Source organism: Nyctereutes procyonoides, unplaced genomic scaffold, assembly GCF_905146905.1.
Source record: "Nyctereutes procyonoides isolate TBG_1078 unplaced genomic scaffold, NYPRO_anot_genome, whole genome shotgun sequence".
NCBI lineage: Eukaryota > Metazoa > Chordata > Mammalia > Carnivora > Canidae > Nyctereutes > Nyctereutes procyonoides.
Window position 1 is genome coordinate 117523304 of NW_026575125.1, and position 19604 is coordinate 117542907.

The following is a 19604-nucleotide window of genomic DNA, read 5'->3' on the forward strand; positions in this document are numbered from 1 at the left end:
GTTACAAAGAACTTATTCTTTCTAACCTAGAAAAGCATAAGTTCACAGAACAACAGAGCGAGACAGACTGTTGAAGTACATTTAGTCTACCTACCTACCATCCTATAGAGAGAGCAACAAAACAATAGTACTCCATTAAATGTTAAAGCTACCAGGCCTCTTAAGAGATTCCCTAATTTTTCTCATTTTATACATGGGGAAATAAGCTCAAAGAGGACACCACCAAATCTGCCCACAATCATATTGCTAGTGAGAGGTAGAAAATAGAACTGGAATCCAAGTTTTCTGATTTTCTATTGACCCTCAGCTACTGCCTGCTTCTCCAGTTTGGATGCCTTCTGTAAGCCTTTCCAAGCGCCAGGCACTTTGCTAACCACCTACTCAGGTCCAGATTGACTGATACTTTCACTTTGTGAGGAGGGGCTTGTTGTGGTTTGACAGAACTAAAAATGAAATTCTCTGGGTAGTTTAAGAGAAAAGGAGGTATAGTGAAACAGATGGCTGTTGCTAAGGATCAAGAATCATGGTGTAGAATCAATAAACTAAGAGCCAGGAATCCTGGTTCTACTCCCAGCTGTATTCATAATTTGAAATAGAGGGATCCCTGGGTGGCGCAGCGGTTTGGCGCCTGCCTTTGGCCCAGGGCGCGATCCTGGAGACCCAGGATCGAATCCCATGTCGGGCTCCCGGTGCATGGAGCCTGCTTCTCCCTCTGCCTGTGTCTCTGCCTCTCTCTCTCTCTGTGAGTATCATAAATAAATAAAAATTAAAAAAACATAATTTGAAATAGAATATTAAGCAAGTTATACTATTGAATCTCCATTCTTACCATAGACCCAGAAAGTTTCCATTAATAGATATATTATAATGGTTCCCAGCATGCAGTCAGTCATGTCTATAAAAAATATAAGGTAACAGTTGAGGAGTCTCAAGAGAATCTATATGTCTTCCCACAAATATTTATTCTTAGTGGCTACAAAAGTTCCTTTTATGAAAAAGACCCTGAGAAAAATCTACAGAATAGAAACATTAAAATTGAATAGTTCTCACTCTAAACTGCCACTCTCCAGCAGATAATCTTGGAAAAGTCATTTTAGACCTCAATTTCCTTAATTTATAAACTTAATTCAATTCACTTAATCATTCAATACAACTTTAATGAGCATCATCTATGTGCTTCTAACTGTTTAGGTGTTGTGATAGAGAATAAAAAAGGTAAAACAAGAGAAGTAATCATTCCCTTGCTTACAGGGTTGCTGAAAGCATCAAATGATAAGATAGATATATATATATAGAAGGAAAAAGGGAACTTGGCTTAAAGAGTCTAAAGACACACATTTGAATTTATTAGTGTGACCTTGGGCAAGTCATATGACACCTCTAGTAATAATAGCTTTCTCATCTTTAAAATTAAAATAACTTCACATATAAATTGTATTAATATTAAATAATATATTAAAATTGCCAGGCTTAATGTTTAATATCTGGAAGTATTTGAAGATTTTTTTTCTTTTTTGAAATAGTACTGTATGCACTTCAGTGCATTATTCAAATGCAAATAGTAACAACAAATATTGGCACCGCTGTCAGCCAAAAACCATAAAGAAAACTCTGGCCAGAGAGGCACTGGAACCCAAAGGAGAGTAGAGATGATTGGCTGGTTTAGTGGACAGAGCACTAGAAGTGATACCATTACCTCATTGGGAAGGGGGAAGAAAGAAGAGAACTATAGTGCAGAACTAACAAACTGACACTAATATGTTGAAGAGATAAATACAGACACCCTTCAGGTGACAGCCCACACTTAGCTCAATCCACCAATATTCTGAATCCATCTTACATAGGCTGTGGAGAGAGAGGCTCAATTGATTTTGTGCACATTACTTACGCATTATCCCTTAACTTTCATTGTGGGGACCCTTAGCCCTGGTTAGCCTAATTCAATTCCTGGAAAATAGATCTATAAATTGAATGAAAAACAATTTCTTTGATTATTGAAGTAGTTAGAAAGGAGAATCCTCACAGAGTTATAGATGAACTATAAAGGGCTTCAGAGATTATATCCACTCCAGGTGGATTGATAGATGGGAATTCTAAACCCCCGAACATAATTTTTTAATTGCCCCGAATGTTAATGGGAAAAACTAAAATTTGGAACTAGAATTCTTGAATATGAGGCTAATACACTATGCTACCTCTTTTACTGAAATACTAACTTCCATGGCAATGCATTTCCATTCTTTGCTGATGTGTTGATTATGCTAGCAGAATTCCACACTAATAACCTTTAAACTTTTAAGCAAAAAAATATATTTCTATTAAATACTACTCCAAAGCAACTTTCAATAGCTTTCTCTGTGATTTTGCACTTAGTTATTGGTCATTTTTTCTTCTAATGTGCACTAAATTATTGCAGAGTTGGAAGCTTTAATCTAGAACCCAAGTCAGAACTGAAAGTTCTGTAGTTTGTTCCAATCCAAAGTAATCTTCAAGAACAACAAAGACTCTTGGTATGTCAGAATTATGGAGAGACTTAGAGATCATATAACTATTTTGTTTCCATTTTACAAATGAAGCACCTAAGACACTGATGAGAGAAAGACACTGTTCAAAGCCACATGCATATTAAGTTGATAAAATTGATGTGACTGTGCCTGTTTTGCCTCATATCTGTTATTACCAATTGGATTTAATATTAATAATCCATTGTTTGAACATGAAAATAATGTTATTAATATACAATGTGTAAGTATGGAAGGTTTAGTCATTTTTTAGTTCTAAAGATGTAATAGTGGTAAGTCCATAGGATTAGAGTAAAATGAACAGAGTTTTAGTCCTGCATCTGCCACTAACTGTGTAACCTATTTCCTTACATGTAAAATGCAGATAATAATATCCTATTTTAGAAAGGTTTTGGAAGAAATAAGTAAATAAGATAACAAATATAAATTTGCTTTGTAAATGGTAAAGCTCCATATATGAGGGTTGTTCTTTCCTTTCCCTGCTGCGCTTCCCCCCCCCCCAACACACACACACACAAACTTTTGAAAATGTAGTGAGAAACCTTTGGAATATAATCAATAATATTGTAACAACATTACATAGTGATAAATGGTAACTATACTTATCCTGTTGAGCATAGATTAATGTATAGAACTGTCAAAACACTATGTTGTACACCTGAAACTAATATAACATTGCATGCCCACTATATTTCAAATTAAAAGTAGTATAACTGAACCTTCTTAGTCTTTTAAAAAATAAGTTATGTTCAAGGAAATATACTTCAATAAATGGATTAATATACAAAAAGAAATACAGGCACCCTTATGCTATGGGACAATTAAGATCATTAACCATTTTGGGACTAAGCCCAGGATATTGGTAGTAACAGCATTATTTCAACTACCTTGAGGATGTAGGTATATATATGTTGGGGGGAAGCAGGAGAGGCACAGATGGAGCTGCTGATACAGTTCATATAACAAACCAAAGAGAAGAGAAATTTACTTTATTAAAAGGATGGCATTTTCCCTAATACTGTATATCTCCTGGAAGAGAAGAGATTTTTAAAAATAAAACAAATTGGAGGAATTAAGATGGTGGAAGAGTGGGGGACCCTAAGTTCATCTGGTCCCTGGAATTCAGCAAGACAGTTATCAAATGTTTCTGAACACCTGAAAATCAATTGTAGATTGAGAAAAAGAAATGCTGCAATTCTTTTCTACAAATAGAAAAGTGACCACGTTTTGGAAGGTAGGAGGTGTGGAGACTTGAATCCTGGGTGATATGTCAGAGGATATGGTGGAGTGGAGGGAGCCAGCTTATGGAGTCTATCACAAAGTATTATAAGCTGTGGAGTGCAAAATCAGAACTTTTAGAAGTCTGCTACAGTGGGGGACGTCCATGGCTTAAAGGTGTTCAGGTGGTGAAATGAGTAGAAATCTCATGTGTAACAGTGTGATCTCAGGATCCCTGGGGTCGCAAGAAGAAGGGAGGTGCCTGAGTGCAGCAGAGCTCCCAGGCAACAGAGTGGGGAAGCCAGCTGAAAACAGCCTAGGCACCGGCCTTTTGCTCATAAACTGCAAACTGACGCACAATTGTGTGACTACTCTCTGGGCAGGGGTCCAGCAAAAGTCAGGAGCATAGTGAGACTCCCCTCCCTCCTCTGGAAGGAACAGTAGGGAGTCCATGTTGGAGGAGTCAGGAAAATCTGGAGACTTGAAATTTAGTTGTGTGCCTGAATAAAAACACTCAGTTACAGGATGGGTGAACATAGTTCAGACAGAAACCAAGACAAGAGTGACTGGACTCTTGTTTGTCAGAAGATACTTTATTTCTTTGCTGGTTATAGATTTGTTCTTATTTCTATTTCTTCCTGTTTCAGTTTTGGTAGTTTATGTATTTCTAGGAATGCATCCATTTATTCCATATTGCCTAATTTGTTGGCATATAATTGCTCATAATATTCTCTTATAATTGCTTGTATTTCTGTGGTGTTGCTTGTGATCTTTCATTCATGATTTTATTTTTTTCTTTTCTTTTTGCTAAGTCTGGTTAGAAGTTTGATTTTATTAATTCTTTCAAAGAATCAGCTCCTAGCTTTGTTGATTTTTTTCTACTGATTTCTTTTTTTGTTTCTATAGCATTGATTTCTGCTCTACTCTTTATTATTTCTCTTCTTCTGAATTTAGGCTTTATTGGCTGTTCTTTTTCCAGCTCCTTTAAGTGTGAGTTTAAGTTGTGCATTTGAGACTTTTCTTGTTTCATAAGGAAAGCCTGCATCACTGTATACTTGCATTTAGGACTGCTTTTGCTGCATTCCAAACATTTTTAACTGTTTTGTTCTCATTTTCTTTTGCTTCCATATATTTTAAAAATTTATCCTTAGATCCTGGTTGACCCATTCATTCGTCAATAGTATGCTCTTTAACCTCCATGTATTTGTGGTCCTTCCAAATTGTTTCTTGTAGTTGACTTTAAGTTTTAAAGTATTGTGGTTTGAAATATGCATGGAATATCTCAATCTTTTTGTACCGATTGAGACATGATTTGTAACTCAGTATGTGACCTAGTCTGAAGAATGTTCCCTGTGCACTTGAGATGAATGCATATTCTGCTGCTTTAGGATAAATGTTCTGAATATATCTGTTATTTCCTTCTGGTCCATTGTGTCATTCAAAGCTACTGTTCCCTTGTCCATCTTCTGCTTAGATGATCTATTATTGTGAGTGGACAAGAGTTCAGGGCCAGATGGCTTCCCAGGGGAATTTCTAACCAGACGTGTAAAGAAGAATTAACACCTGTTCTTCTGAAAATGTTCCAAATATTAGAAATGGAAGGAAAACTTCCAACTTCCTTTGATGAGGCAAGCAATTCCTTGATCCCCAAACCAGGCAAGGCCCAATATAAAGGAAAATTACAGGCCCATATCCCTGATGAACATGGATGTAAAAATTCTCACTAAGATACTAGCTAATAGCATCCAATGGTACATCAAAAGGATTATTGACCACCACCAAGTGGGTTTTATTTCAGGGCTGTAGAGGTGATTCAACATCCATAAACCAATCAATGTGATACACCACATTAATAAAAGACAGGACAAGAACATTATGATCCTCTCAATAGATGAAGAAAAAGCATTTGACAAAATAGCATCCTTTCTGGATAAAAGCCCTCCACCATGTAGAGATAGAGGGAACATATCTCAACATCATAAAGGCCATATATGAAAGACTCAAAACAAATATCATCCTCAATGGAGAAAAAGCTTTTCCCCTAAAGTCAGGAACATGACAGGGATATCCACTCTCACCACTGTTGCTCAACACAGTACTAGAATTCCTAGCCTTAGCAATCAAACAAAAAGAAAAGGCATTCAAATTAGCAAAGAAGTCAAACTTTCACTCTTTATAGGCAACATGATACTCTATGTAAAAAACCCAAAAGACTCTAGAAAAAAAATGCTAGTACTGATAAAGGCATTCAGTAATGTCACAGGATATAAAAATCAATGCACAGCAGTCAATTGCATTTTTAGACACTAACAATGAGGCAGAAGAAAGAGAAATCAAGGAATCAATCCTATTTACAATTGTACCAAAAAATATATGATGCCTAGGAATAAACCTAACCAAATTGATAAAGAATCTGGACTCTGAAAACTACAGTACACTCATGAAAGAAACTGAAGAACACACAAAGAAATGGCAAAACATTCCATGCTCAAAAACTGTTAAAATGTCTATAGTACCCAAAGAAGTCTACACATTTAATGCAATCTCTATCAAAATACCATGAGCATTTTTCACAGAGCTGGAACAAACAATTCTAAAACTTGTATGGAACCAGTTAAGACCCCCAAATAGCCAAAATAATGTTGTTAATGTTAACATGACAATGTAAACATAATGTTAAAAGAAAACCAAAGCTGGAGACATCACAATTCCTGACTTCAAGCTGTTTTAAAAGATGTAGTCATCAAGACAGTATAGTACTGGCACAAAAACTGACATATAGATCAAAGGAACAGATTAGAGAACCCAGAAATGGACCCTAAACTCTATGATCAACTCATTTTTGACAAAGCAGGAAAGAATATCCAATGGAAAAAAGTGTCTTCAACAAATGTTGTTGGGAAATTGCACAGCCAAACACAGAAGAATAAAACTGGACCATTCTCTTACATCATACACAAAATAAACTCAAAATGCACGAAAGACCTAAATGTGAGACAAGAATCCATCAAAATCCTAGAGGATAATATAGGCAGCAACTACTGTGACTCTGTTTGCAGTAACTTCTTGCTAGACATGCCACCAAAGGCAAGGAAAACAAAAGCAAAAATGAACTATTGGGATTTACTCAGGATAAAAGGTTTTGTTCAGCAAAAGAATCAGTCAACAAAATTAAAAGGCAACCTACAGAATGGGAGAAGACATTTGTAATGACATATTACATAAAGGGCTAGTATCCAAAATCTATAAAGAACTTGTCAAATTCAATATCCAAAACACAAAAACCCAGTCAATAAATGGGCAGAAGACATGAACAGACATTTCTCCAAAGAAGACATACAAATGGCCAACAAGCACATGAAAAATGCTCCACATCACTTGTCATCAGGGAAATACAAATCAAAACCACACTGAGATACCATCTCACACTCATCAGAATGGCTAAAATTAACAACTTAGGAAAACAACAGATGTTGGTAAGAATGAAGAGAAAGAGGAACCTTATTACTGTTGGTGAGAATGCAAACTGATTCAGCCACTCTGGAAAATAGTATTGAATTTCCTCTAAAATTTAAAAATAAAGCTACCCTATAACTCAGCAATTGCACCCTTAGGTACTTATCCAAAGGATACAAACATAGTGATTTGAAAGGGCACATGCAGTTCCATCCACGTTGAAGCAAATGGTGGGTATTTGTCGTTTCTAATGGCTGAGTAATATTCCATTGTATACATAAGCCACATGGAACTGGAGGGTATTATGCTGAGTGAAATAAGTCAATTGGAGAAGGACAAACATTATATGGTCTCATTCATTTGGGGAATATAAAAAATAGTGAAAGGGAATAAAGGGGAAGGAGAAAAATGAGTTGGAAATATCAGAAAGGGAGACAGAACATGAAAGTCTCCTAACTCTGGGAAACAAACTAGGGGTGGTGGAAGGGGAGGTGGGCAGGGAGTGGGGGTGAATGGTTGATGGGCACTGAGGAGGGCACTTGACTGGATGAGCACTGGGTGTTATTCTATATGTTGGCAAATTGAACACCAATAAAAAATAAATTTATAAAAATTAAAAAGTCACAGAAAAATAAATAAATAAATAAATAAATAAATAAATAAATAAATAAATAAATCGTTTAAAAAAAGAAAGAAAGGGCACAAGCACTCCAATGTTTATAGCAGCAATATACACAATAGTCAACCTATGAAAGAGCCCAAATATCCATAGACAGATGAATGGATAAAGAAGAAGTGGTATATTTATACAATGGAATATTACTCAGCCACAAAAAAGAATGATATCTTGCCATTTGCAAAATGATGTGGATGGAACTAGAGGGTATAATGCTAAGTGAAATAAGTCAGAGAAAAATAAACACCATATGTTTTCACTCATGTGGAATTTAAGCAACAAAACAGATGAACATAGGGGAAGGGAAGGAGAAATAAAATAAGCCAAAAACAGAGTGGGAGGCAAATCATAAGAGACTCTTAACTATAGGAAACAAAGAATTGCTGGAGGGAAGGTGGGAATTGGGTGATGCACATTAAGGAGGGACCTTGAGGTAATGAACACTGGGTGTTGTATACAAATTACTAAATTCTACCTCTGAAACTAATAATATAGAACATGTTGACCAAATTGAATTTAAATAAAAAAATAAAAATAAATAAAACAAATTCAAAATTACTGCGCAAAAGATGACACCAGCAAGAAAGAGGGCTCTGACCAACTGCTGGGGCCAGGTTCCTTCTATACTGCAATGCACCTGCAAGTCCTAAATCAAAGCTCTGAGCCATCACTGCAAGGTACTACTGCTAACGTGAGCCCTACCCCTAAGGTTTCAGGTTGGGTGTCTGACCCCTAAGAGCTACAACCAGGCTACCATTGCCCTGAGCTTCATTCCTTGGATCCTACGTCACATGGCTCTCAACTGACATTGCCAGGGCTGTGCTACCACTGTTGTACCCAGTTCCCTGAATCCCTACATATGTTTTTAACAGACCACAAAAAGTTGTTCTGCTGCTATCCTGTGGCTTCCCCTGGAGGACACAGTTGAAACTTTGACCAACCATCTCCAGATTGTGCTAGTACAGCATCCTGACCCCTGGATCCAAGCTACCACTGTACTCTGTCATCCCAGGGCTCATGCCACTGCTGTATTCTCTCCTACCAGCTAGAATTATAGCAATAATCCCCTGAGACCCATGTACTGGTTCCATGAGACATATATGTAGGACCACACCCTAGATACTAGTGCCATAGCTGCAGCAACTGTGCCTATGCCCCAGGACCCCAGTGCTATGGTAGTTCCACATGACCTGATTCTACAACATTGGTTCTGAGTATCAGGAAACCCAACCAGGCGCTGGGAAGGATCTTCTTAGCTAGAAATTCTTCCCATGGGCATAAAAGGAGAGAGGGGAGAACAGGAAGACCCCAGCAGCCTCAGCCTCTGAAGATATCAAAAGCCCTACCTGCTACTACTACCTGCAGGGCCTCTATAGCCTTAGCCATATAAGATCCCTATAGTCTGGACAATGGCAATCTCAGCCAGTAGAATAGCATAGAGAATGTACCACTATGCCTTCTCAGGAACCAAAAATGCTGGATCCCACCCAGCTGGCACCTTTAGAGTCATCTCTATGTGAAAGTCTATTACTAATAAAGCCAATTTGAAAAGATTGGGAGAGGTAACAGTACACGTAAATGCACAGACATCAATGCAAATCCATCAAAAACATGAAAAAGCAAGAAAACATGACACTATCAAGGGAACAAAATAATACTCCAGTAATGAGCCCCAAGGAATGGAGATTTGTGAGTTATCTGAAAAAGAATTTGAAATAACAATTTTAAGGAAGCTCAGTGAGCTTTGGAACACAGATAGACAAATCAATGAATTCAGGAAAATAATACAAGAACAAAACGAGAAATTCAACAAAGAACTAGAAATCATTAAAAGAACCAAATAGAAATTCTGGAGATGAAGAATACAATGAATGAAATAAAAAACGCATAGATACTTTCAACAGTAGGATCAATTAGGCAGAAGAATCTGTGAGCCTGAGAACAGGTCTCTTAATATTATCCAGTCAGAGGAGAATAAAGAAATTAGAATGAAAAAGAGTGAGCAAGGGATCCCTGGGTGGCGCAGCGGTTTGGCGCCTGTCTTTGGCCCGGGGCGCGATCCTGGAGACCCGGGATCGAATCCCACATCGGGCTCCCGGTGCATGGAGCCTGCTTCTCCCTCTGCCTGTGTCTCTGCCTCTCTCTCTCTCTCTCTCTCTCTCTCTGTGACTATCATAAGTAAATAAAAAAAAATTTTTTGAAAAAAAAAAAGAGTGAGCAAAAGACTACATGAACTGTAGGACATAATCAAAAGAAACAATATTTGGGGACGTCTGGGTGGCTCAGCGGTTGAGTGCCTGCCTTCAGCCCAGGATGTGATCCTGGAGTCCCAGAATCAAGTCCAACATCAGGCTCCCTGCATGGAGCCTGCTTCTCCCTCTGCCTACATCTCTGCCTCTCTGTCTCTCTCTGTAGGTCTCTCATGAAAAAAATTTCTTAAAAATCTTTAAAAAAATATTTGTATTAAGAGAGGAGAGAGGGGGAAAAATGGATAGAAATTTTATTTAAAGAAAAAGTGGCTGAAAACTCCTCAAATCTGGAGAGAGTTATGGTTATCCAGGTACAGAAAGTTCATAGATCCTCAAACAGAATTCAACTTAAAAATATCTTCACTGAGACACGTTATCAAGCTCTCAAGAATTAATACAAACTTGAAAGCAGCAAAAGAACATAAGAGACACCTAACTCTGGGAAATGACCAAGGGGTAGTGGAAAGGGAGGTGGGCAGGGGGTTGAGGTGACTGGGTGATGGGCACTGAGGGGGGCACTTGATGGGATGAGCACTGGATGATATGCTATATGTTGGCAAGTTGAACTCTAATAAAAAAATAATTAATAAAAAAGCAGCAAAAGAAAAAAGAATTATCACATACAAGTGAACTCTGATAGGACTTACAAGCAGATTTCTCAGCAGAAACCTTGTAGTCATGACAAAGTGAAATGATATATATAAAATACTCAAAGAAAAAACTGTCAACCAAGAATACCTTCCCTAGCAAAGCTGTCATTTAGAAATGAAGGAGAAATGAAAAATTTTCCGTAGAAAACTACTAGGAAGGAATTCATAACTACTAGACCTTCCCTATAAGAAGTGCTAAAGGAACTTCTTCAAGATGAAATAAAAATGTGCTAATTAGTAATATGAAAATATACACAAGTATAAAATTCACTGGTAAAGCTACATATATAGTTACACTCAAAATACTCATAATAGTGGCATATAAATCACTTTTAAACCTAGCATATAGGTTAAGAGATAAAAGTGTTCAAAATAGCTATAGCTACAATATTACATTAATGGATACAAAATATAAAAATATTAAAATTGGAACATCAACATAAATTGTGGGTGGCAAGTAAATACATAAAAGTTGATTAGGCAACTGAAGTTAAGCTGTTATCTGTTTAAAATAGATAATTATAAGATATATTATGAAAGCCTCATGGTAACCACAGAGCAAAAACCTGTAATAGATACAAAAATAATAAAGAGGAAAGAATCAAAACAAACCACTACAAAAAATAATCAACTCACAAAGAAAGATAGCAAGATGAGAAGAAAGAAACTAAGGAACAACAAAATAATCAGAAAGTAATTCACAAAATGATAAAATTCCTTATTTACCAATAATTACTTTAAATATAAGTAATTTAAATTGGACACAAAGAGACTGAATGGAAATAAAAAAGCAAGGACTCATCTATATGCTATATTCAAGAGACTCACTTAAGCATTAAGAACACTCACAATCTGAAAGTGAATGGATATAAAAATATATTTCAAGCACATAGAAACTAGATAAGAGAAAATATATTTTAAGTCAAAAACTAACAATAGACAAAGTAGGTCCTCATAAAATGATAAAAAGGTCAATTGATCAGGAGTATATACCAACTTTAAGCACCTATTCATTCAATATTGTAGCACCAAAATATATTAAACAATTATTAACAGAAGTGAAGGGAGAAATAGAAAAGCAGCAATAGTAGGGGACTATAATATCCCATTTTCAGCAATGGATACATCTTTCAGAAAGAAAACCAAGGGGTGCCTGGGTGCCTCAGTTGGTTAAGTGTCTGCCTTCAGCTCAGGTCATGATCTCAGTGTCCTGGGATCAAGTCCTATGTCCGGCTCCCCGCTCAGTGGGGAGTCTGCTTCTCCCTCTTTCTCTGCCCCTCCCCACCACCCCACTTATACTCTGTAATGAATAAATAAAATCTTTTGGGAAAAAAAGAAATAAAATCAATAAGGAAATAATGAATTTGAATGACACTTTAGAAGAAATGTGCCTAAAAGACATACAGAATATTCCACCTAGCAGCAACCAAATATACATTCTTATCAAGCTCACATGGAATATTCTCCAGGATAGATCACATAATAGGTCAGAAAACGGCTCCAAATTTAAGAATATTGAAATTATACCATCTTTCCTAACCACAACATCATGAAACTAAAAATCAATTCACAGGGAAAAAGTTGAAAAGTTCAAGTGGATATTGAATAACATGTTTCTAAAGAACTAATGGGTCAGAGAAGAAATCAAAAGGGAAATAAAAAAATATACATTGAACCAAACAAAAATGGAAGCACTACATATCAAAATATATGAAATGCTTCAAAAACAGTTCTAATAGGGAAATTTATAGTGATAAATGCCTAGATTAAGAAACAAGAAAGATCTCAAATAAACAACCTCACTTTATACTTCAAGGAATTAGAAACAGGAGAACACACTATGCCCAAAGTTAGCAGAAGAAAGTAAATAACAAAGATCAGAGCAAAAACAAACTACAGACCAGAAAAACAATAGAAAAGATCAATGAAACTAAGACCTAGTTCTTTGAAAAGATAAGTGAAATTGACAAACCTTTAGCTAGATTAAGAGAACAAGAGAGAGGATTCAAATAAATAAAATCAGGTATGAAAGACAGGAGGTGACAAGGAGTTAAGATGGTGGAGGATGAGGGAGACCCTAAGCTTGTCTTATCCCTCAAACACAGCTAGATAGTTATTAAACATCTGAACATTAAACATCTCTGAACATCTGAGAAACCAATCTGAGGTCTGAGAGAACAAAATTGCAAGTCTACAAGTAGAAAAGTGACCACCTTGTGGAAGGTAGGAGATTTGGAGAGTTTAGAGAGGGGAGATATAGCTGTGGGTATGGTGGCAGGAAGGAAGCCTGCATATGGAGGCTACTGCAAAGTATTATATGCAGCCAGCACAAAATCTGAACTTTTATAAGTCCAATACCAGGGGATGTGCCTGGCTCAGATGGCAAAGTGGAGCAGAATCCCAGCGGTGACAGTATGGTCTAAGAATCCCCTGGGTCACAGGAAAAATGGATGGTGACAATGTGCTGTACTGTTACCAGGCATAGGAAGGAGCTAGGAAGCCAGCTGAGAGCAGAGGGTCTTGGTGCTGGCTTTCTGCTCTGTCTGACTATAAACTGTGAACCACTGTACAGCCACACTACTGCTTCCAAAGAGCTGGCAAATAGCTGGCAAACAGCCAAAGTTTGGCAAGACTCTTGCCCAGAGGGACAGCATGGGTCCTAGTGATGGGAGTCCCTAAAATTTGAAGTTCTGAAACTCTGTCCTGCACCTGAGATAAAAAAGCTTGGATACAGGCTGTGTGAATGCAGGCTTCAGACAGAAACAAGGGACACAAGAGAGGTGGTTGATGGCACTTCTGTGAGGGCTCACTGAAGAGTGGAAGGTGCACTTTCAGCTTTGGGACTAGAAAGCAGGGTGCCACCATATTCATTCATCCCACCCATTAGGGCTGAAAGACTTCAGGGAACAAAACAGCTCAACCTAGTGGAGATCCAACCCACTTACACCAAGCGCCGCCTCCCCTCCCCCCCCTGAAGAAACATTTCTACTGAAACAAGTCAGCTTGAGAATCAGTGGAGCAGACTCCTCCCCCAGAAGACAAGCAAAAACAACATTTTCCCCCCAAGTTTACTGATCATACAGTGCTGCAAAGCTTCAGCTCTAGGGGAAATACTATCTAGCTTCCTTTTTATATTTATTTATTAACTTATTATTATTTGTTCATTTATTTTCTTATTTTTTCAATTCTTTTTAAAATTTATTATTTCTATATATTATACATTTTTTTAATTTTCATTTTATTTATTTATTTATTTTTTATTTTGGGATCTAGACTCTTTACAAGCAACCCAAAACATACCCTGGATCTAGGGGGTTTTTTTTGGCTTTGGGGTTTTTTTCTTTGTTTCTTTGTTTTGTTTTTCTTTTCCTTTTTTCCTTCTTCCTTCTTTTCTGGACAAAAAGAGAGAAAAATTCACCCCAAAAGAAAAAAAACAGTAAGTAGAACTCACCACCAGAGATTTAATCAATACAAATATAAGTAGGCTACCTGAACTAGAATTTAAAATAACAATTATAAAGTACTAGCTGGACTTGAAAAAAGCACAGAAGACACTAGTGAAACCCTTACTGCAGACTTAAAATAACTAAAATCTAGTCAGGCCAGAATTAAAAATGCAAACCTGAATGGATGCCATGACAATGAGGATGGACAAACTAGAGTAATGAATCAGTGATATAGAAGATAAAATTATGGAAAATAATGAAGCCAAAAAGAGGAGGTAAAGAAAGGTATTGGATCAAGAAAAGAAGAGAAAGGATTCAAATAACCAAAATGACAAATGAGAGAGGAGAACTAACAACCAACCAACCAACAACACTGCAGAAATACAAAACACTGTGAGATGACATTATGAAAAAATATATGCCAACAAATTGGACAACCTAGAAAAAAATGAATAAAATCCTAGAAAATATATCCTAGCAAAACATAAAGCAAGAAGAAATAAAAAATTTGAACAGACTGATTACTACCAAGGAAATTGAATCAGTCATCAAAAAAATTGAAACAGACAAAAATCCAGGACCAGACATGGGACTTCTACCAAACATTTAAGGGAGAGTTAATACCGATGCTTTTCAAACTATTCCAAAAAATAGAGAGGAAGGAAAATGTCCAAATTCAGTTCTATAAGGCCAGCATGACCCTGATTCCAAAACTAGATAAAGACACCATAGAGAAAGAGAACTACAGGCTAAATAACTGATAGATGCAAAAATCTTCAACAAAATATTAGCAAACCTAATGCAACAATACATTCTAAAAAAATCATTCGCCATGATCAAGGGATCAAGGGATACAAAGATTGTTAAATATTTGCAAATCAATCAACATAGTATGTCAATCAATAAGAGAATTGTTTTTGATAGATACAGAAAAGGCATTTGACAAAGTCAAATGTTCATTCATGATAAAAACCCTCAACAAAGTATGCTTAGGGGGAATATACCTTAACATAATGAATGCCTATATGAAAAACCCACAGTGAACCTCATACTCAATGGGGAAAAACTGAGAGCTTTTTCCCTAAGGTCATGAGCAAGACAAGAATATCCATTCTCACCACTTTTATTCAACATAGTACTGGAAGTTCTAGCTACAGCAATCAGAAAACATAAAGAAATAAAGGGCATAAAAAAAGAAAGAGCATTCAAGTTGATAAGGAAGAAGTAAAACTTGCACTATTTGCAGATGAGATGATACTATATAGAGAAAACCCAAAAGATTCCACAAAAAAACTGCTAGAATTGATAAATGATTCTATAAAGTCTCAGGATATAAATCAATAAACTGAAATATGTTGTGTTTGTATATATTAATAATAAAGTAGCAGAAAGGGATCCCTGGGTGGCTCAGCGGTTTACCACCTGCCTTTGACCCAGGGCCTGATCCTGGAGACCGGGATCGAGTCCCACATTGGGTTCCCTGCATGGAGCCTGCTTCTCCCTCTGCCTGTGTCTCTGCCTCTCTCTCACAAAATAATTAAATAGCTAGGAATAAATTTGATCAAAGAGGTGAAAGATCTATACTCTGAAAACTATAAAATACTGATAAGAGAAATTGAAGACGACACAAAGAAATGGAAAGACATTCCATGCTCACTGGTCAGAAGAACAAATATTGTTAAAATGTCTATACTGCTCAAAGCAATCTACACATTATGCCGTCTCTACCAAAATACCAACAGCATTTTTCACAGAACTAGAATAAACAATCCTAAAATTTGTATGGAACCACAGAATAGCAAAAGCAATCTTGAAAAAGAAAAACAAAACAGGAGGCATCACAATTTCAGACTTCAAGTTATACCACAAGCTATAGTAATCAAAATAGTATGGTTCTGGCATATAAATAGAAACACAGATGAGTGGAACAAATTAGAAAACCCAGAAATAAATTCTTAATTGTATGGTCAATTAATCTTCAACAAAGGAGGCAAGAATATGCCACGAGGAAAAGACAGTCTCTTCTACCAACGGCGTTGGGAAAATTAGATAGCTACATGCTAAAGAATGAAACCAGACCACTTTCTTACACCATACACAAAAGTAATTCAAAATGGATTAAGGACACTAAATGTGAGACTTAAAACCATTAAAATCCTAGAGGATAACAGACAGTAATTTCTCTGATGTTGGCTTTAACAACATCTTTCTAGATATGCCTCCTGAGGCAAGGGAAACAAAAGCAAAAATAAACTGCTGAGACTGCATCAAGATAAAAAGCTTCTGCACAGTGAAGGAAACAATCAACAAAACTAAATGGCAACCAACTAAATGGGAAAAGACATTTTCAAATGACTTATCTGATAAAGGATTGGTATCTAAAATACATAACGAATGGATACAACTTAACACTCAAAAAATAAATAATCCAATTAAAAGAGCTGAAGACACGAACAGACATTTCTTCAAAGAAGATATCCAGATGGCAAGCAGACACATAAAAATATGCTCAACATTACTCATCATGAGAGAGATGGAAATCAAAACCACAATGACATATTCACACATCTCAGAACGGCTAAAATCAAAAACTCAAGAAACAACAAGTGTTGGCTGAGGTGTAGAGAAAAAGAAACCCTCTTGCATTGTTGGTGTAAATGCAAACTGGTGCAACCACTGTGGGAATGTAGTGGTATGGAGTATGGAGTACGGAGGGTCCTCAAAAAGTTAAAAGTAGAATTACCGTATGATCCAGCAATTGCATTACTGGGTTTTTAACAAAAGAATACAAAATTGCTAATTCAAAGGAATACAAATACTCCTATGTTTTTAGCTGCATTATTTACAATAGCCAAACTATGGAAGCAGCCCAAGTGTCCATTGATAGACGAATGGATAAAGATGTGGTATACAGAGTGGACTATTATTCAGCCATAAAAAGAATAATATCTTGATATTTGCAAAAACATGGATAGAGCTAGAAAGTATAATGCTAAGCAAAATAAGTCAGGAAAAGACAAATACCATATGATTTCACTCATATGTAGAATTTAAGAAACAAAACAAATGAGCAAAGGAAAAAAGAGAGAGAGAGAGAGGGAGAGAGAGAAACTAAGGAACAGAAAACTTACTTCCTGCCCTTAAAGAGCCAGTGTACGAAATAACTCAGCTCAGGACACACCACCAAATCAGCAGTTTGAAAAGTGCCTGGTGAATACATGAAGGAGATATTTTGACTAACTTTAGAACATTTATGAGAGAGGCATTGATTTTTCTGGGGGAAAAAAGACGAGAGGGCACTATTTCCCTTTCTCTCCCCTAGCTGAGATAGCCAGATGCTTGCTAGAGCCTGTTCTAATGCCCTCTGTCTACCTCACTTGCACCATATGCCTTGCTCTGGCATTCTTCTACAGGCTTACCCACCTGCCTCAACAGAAGTCCCTCCAAAGCAGCTCTTACCACACCACACCTGCAGGCAAACCCAATTGGGACTGGCACCTGGGGATTCCCATCCTGGGGAAGAGGATAGATAATTCCAGACACCAATGTGCCTGCAGTTACTGTAGCTGGGCCTCTTAGCTGGTCACACAGGAAGTAAGCCTTGCCCTACAGTGTGCCTGTAGTGTAGCAGAGAGGCTAACTGCAAACAAGCAGGCTGAATACTGGCCCCACCCACCAACAATCCCAAGGCAGCTGCATCCAGGCATCTCAACAGCATAGAGAGCAAATGCTACACAGTGTGTCCACCACAGCAAGGTGGTTCATTGCAGCTGGCTGAGCTGAAGGCAATTGCAGGTCAGCCACAATAGTAGGGTGCATGCAGCCCATGCAGAGAACACCCCTGGAGCACCTGGTTCTAGTGACCAGGAGAGATTGTGTAATAGGACCTCAACTACACAAGGCTACTTTTAAGACCAGGAAATGTATCTCACCTACCTAATACATTGAAACAAACACAGAAAGTTAGACAAAATGAGAACAAATATGTTCCAAATGGAAAATGATAATAAAATCACAATAAAAGAGCTAAACAAAATGGAAGTCAGCAATGCGCCTAATAAAAAGTTCAAAGTAATGATCATAGTTACTCATTGGACTTAAGAAAACAGTAGGTGAACTCAATGAGAACTTAGACAGAATATGTTTAAAAAAAGATCCAGTCAGAGCTGAATAATTCAATAATTGAAATGAAAGATACACTAGAGGGAAGCAACACCAGATTAGAGGATTCAGAAGAACACATAATTGTGCTGGAAGACACAGTAATTGAAAGCAACCCTGAACAGAAAAAGTAAAGAACAATAATAATCAATGAAAATTGAGTACAGGAACTCCAAGACATCATCCAGCATAGCAATATTATAGGTATCAAAGATGGGAGAGAAAAGTGGGCAGGAAACTTATTTGAAGAAATAATAGCTAAAATACTTTTTAATCTGAGGAAGAAAACAAACATTCAGATGCAAGAAGCACAGAGAACCTCTAACAAGATGAACCCAAGGAGGCTCATACCAAGGCACATAATTATTAAAATAGCAAAATACAATGATAAAGGGAGAATTTAAAAAACAGCAAGAGAAAAGTAAAGTTACATACAGAAGAAAACCCACAAAGATATCAGTTGAGTTTTCAGCAGAACTTTTGCAGGTCAAAAGAGATATATTGATACATTCAATGTGCTAAAAGGAAAAAAACCTAGACCCAAGAATATTCTACCTAGCAAGATTATTATTCAGAATAGAAAAAGACATAAAGAGTTTCCCAGATAAAAGTTAAAAGAGCTCACCCTGCTATACCAGCCTTACAAGATTGTAGAGAATTCTTTAAATGAAAGTGAAAAATAGAAGTAAGAATAAATGCCAAGAACAGGAAAAATTTCACAGGTGAAAGCAAACATATAGTGAAATTAGTAGATTAATCACTTATAAAGCTAGTATGGAGGTTAAAACACAAAAGCAGTAAAAACTGTATTGACAAAAATTAGTCAAGGGATATACACAATAAAAAGATATCATATATGGGTAGGAAATATCAGAAAGGGAGACAGAACATAAAGACTCCTAACTCTGGGAAACGAACTAGGGGTGGTGGAAGGGGAGATGGGCGGGGGGTGGGGGTGAATGGGTGACGGGCACTGAGGAAGGCACTTGACGGGATGAGCACTGGGTGTTATTCTGTATGTTGGCAAATTGAACACCAATAAAAAATAAATTTATTATTTAAAAAAAGATATCATAAACATAAAACATAGAGAGGGTAAATAAATGTGTAGTGCTTTTAGAATGTGTTTGAACTTAAGTAATAATAAACTTACTATATAGACTGCTATATAAATAAGATGTTACATATGAACTCAAGGGTAATCACAAATCAAAAATCTAGAATAT

General features: G+C 36.8%; 1 protein-coding gene across 4 annotated transcripts in view; it reads right to left on the bottom strand.

Annotated features, from left to right (window-relative positions):
- GABRA3 (gamma-aminobutyric acid type A receptor subunit alpha3) overlaps nucleotides 1-19604 on the bottom strand; it is a 323693-nt gene that overhangs the window by 205678 nt on the left and 98411 nt on the right. The gene's annotated exons all lie outside the window — the stretch shown is intronic.